At 75.7% G+C, this 2,500-nt stretch overlaps 1 non-coding gene across 1 annotated transcript; it reads left to right on the top strand.

Moving 5' to 3' along the window:
• Positions 1 to 1,647: 1,647 nt before the first annotated feature.
• LOC138102128 (5.8S ribosomal RNA) lies at positions 1,648 to 1,800 on the top strand. Its single transcript, XR_011147321.1, has one exon. It is a non-coding gene; the product is annotated as a 5.8S ribosomal RNA (ribosomal RNA).
• The last annotated feature ends 700 nt before the right edge of the window (positions 1,801 to 2,500 follow it).

The raw sequence follows: 2,500 nt of genomic DNA, 5'->3' as shown, positions 1-2,500 counted from the left end.
GGCGGCCTCGGAGCCTCTCGGCGTCGTCAAACGCTGGGGGCTGTAGGGCCGCGGAGCCGGGCGGAGGTTTAAAGACTCGGGCGGCTCGGTGCGCCCCGCCGTAGGCGGCGGGCGGCGGCGACGGCGGGTGCCGGGCGGCGGCGCGGTGCCATCCGCGAGGGGGTAGGGAGCGTCTCCCGCCGATCCCCCCTGCGGTGGTGACCGTCGCGGCCGGCCGTGCTCGTCGTCGTCGTGGCTCCGCCGCGTGCGCGCGCGGGCAGCCGTGCCGGGGAGGGGCGCCCTGCCCCCCCCTCTCTGCGGCCCGGTCTCGGCAGAGGGACCGTGTTGGCGCGGTCGGCCGCGGGGGCCGGCCCGCTCGCTTCGAAGCGGGCGACGGTGGCGGAGGGCGCGTGCTCTCCGCCCTTCCGCGGCTGCGGGGCCGTGCGGCTGCCGGGGCCCGCTTGCGCTCTCCTTTGGCCGCCGCCACAGGCTCGCGTGTGGCGCCGCGCCTGGCGCTGCCGCGCCTCTCCCCTCGACGGCCTTCTCTCCTTGGACGCACCGGTGGCGCCGGTCGCCGGCCGTCCCCGCTCGACCGCCTTGCCCGCCCAGGTTGAGTGCTCGGCGGTCCCTCCGTCGCTGGAGGCCGGCGAGTGCGGGTGACCCCGGGCCGGGCGGTGGCGTCGCCGCTCGGCGAGTGTCCCCCTGGGGGACGGTCGGCCGGAAGGTGCCCGCTGTCGCCGCCGGCGGTCCCGTCCCGGGCCCTGCCCGTCGCTTCCCCGTCGCCCTTCCCGGCCGCGTGTGGGGCCGAAGGGGTGCGGGCGGCCGCGGGGGCGCTTCCCTGCCCGGTCTCCGCGTGGAAACGAGGAGAGCGGGCGTTGCTCCCCGGCTCAGCCCCGTACGCCTTCTGCCGGGCGCGTGCCCGCAGAAGGGGCTCCGAAGGTGCGAAGCGGCGGCGGCGGTTCCGGGAGGGCGGTCGCGGTGGCGGTGGGTCTTGCCGTCCGGCAGGCCTCGGGTGCTCGCGATGCCGACTCGGTTCCCGGCGGCGCCCGCCTCCGGTGCCGGCGGCGGAGCCCGGCTTGCCAGGCACTTTGCCTTCCCGGCGGGAGCGGTCCCGCGGGGGGGCGCCGGTGGAGCGGTGTCGCCGCGTGCGTCTTGGGCGTTGCGGGTCGCTGGGGAGCGCCGGCTGCGCGGTGACGCGGCGGCGCTCTGCGAGTCTGTGGAGCGGCGAAGGGAGCGAGCGTGAGCGGGGCCTGGTGGCCGTTACCCCCCCGCCGGCCGTGGGCGTGTGTCGTCTCGCGATCGAGGCCGGGCGGGATCTGATGGCCCCTGCGGTCTGGCGCGCGCGCGCCACGCCAGCCCTCTGTGCGGAGGCCGGGCCGAGCCCGGGCGCCTGGGCCGCCTCCGAAGGACGGCATGCCGGGGCGGCGTCTCCCCTTGCACGGGGGGAGGCGGTCGGGAGCGCGGGCTCCCCCGCCTTTGACGGCCTTCGGAGCGTTCCGTGGGTTTTCTCCTTTTTTTTTTCCCTCCTCCTCCGTTCGTTGTGTGCTCGTACGGTCGAAGCGAGGCGCGCGCGCCAGCGCGCGTCCTTGCCGAAAGAGACACAGGGTCTGCTTGACGTGAGCGGTCCCGGCCCCTCCGCGCGTGCGGAGTCGGTGCCGAAAGCCAGACAACTCTTAGCGGTGGATCACTCGGCTCGTGCGTCGATGAAGAACGCAGCTAGCTGCGAGAATTAATGTGAATTGCAGGACACATTGATCATCGACACTTCGAACGCACTTGCGGCCCCGGGTTCCTCCCGGGGCTACGCCTGTCTGAGCGTCGCTTGACGATCAATCGCCGTCCGGGGGCCACCCCGGCGGCGCGGCTGGGGTCGCCTCGCAGGCCCGTCGTCCGCGGCCGGCGGCGGCGGCGGCGGCGGCGTCTGGCCGGTGCCCGGAGGGGAGGCGGCGGGGGCCGGCGAGGGAAGCGTTTTCCTCGGCGGTTTCTCGGGGCCTTTCCCTGCGGGGCCCGGTCGTCGGCGTCGTCGCGGTCCGTCGCGTGCCGCGCAGAAAGGGCCTTCGTCCCCCTAAATGCAGACTCGGGGAGCGCTCCGTAGCTTCCCGCTCCCGGAGCGAGCCGCTGGGGTGGAGCTCGTCCTTGCCGGGGCCCCGCCAGGGTGTGGCGGTGGCGGCCGGGGAGAAAGAGAGACGGCGTGAAAACGCCGTGCGAAGGGCCGAGGCAGAGAAGAAGGGAGGCGAGGCGCGGGCCTCGCCCCCGGGCTCCCCCCGTGCGGGCGGCTGTCTGCGGGTGGGTACCGCGCGGGTACCGTGCCGTGCTGCCGTGCGCGCGTGAGGCGCGAGCGCCGGGGACGGGGGTCACCCCCTCCTCCTTCCCCCGCCTCTCTGTCGTCGTCTCGGGCGTAAGAGCGCCGTCTCGCTTCTCTCTCCCCACCGAGGCCGTCTCGCGCCGCCCGGCGGTGCCCCGCGGGCCGTCACCACCGTGCTCCTTTCGGTTCTCGTCTCCGGGATGGGGTCTCCTTCTC

Source organism: Aphelocoma coerulescens, unplaced genomic scaffold, assembly GCF_041296385.1.
Source record: "Aphelocoma coerulescens isolate FSJ_1873_10779 unplaced genomic scaffold, UR_Acoe_1.0 HiC_scaffold_622, whole genome shotgun sequence".
In the NCBI taxonomy this organism is placed as follows: Eukaryota; Metazoa; Chordata; class Aves; order Passeriformes; family Corvidae; genus Aphelocoma; species Aphelocoma coerulescens.
Note: the sequence above shows the minus strand (reverse complement) of the source record. Positions and strands in the feature narration are given on the sequence as shown.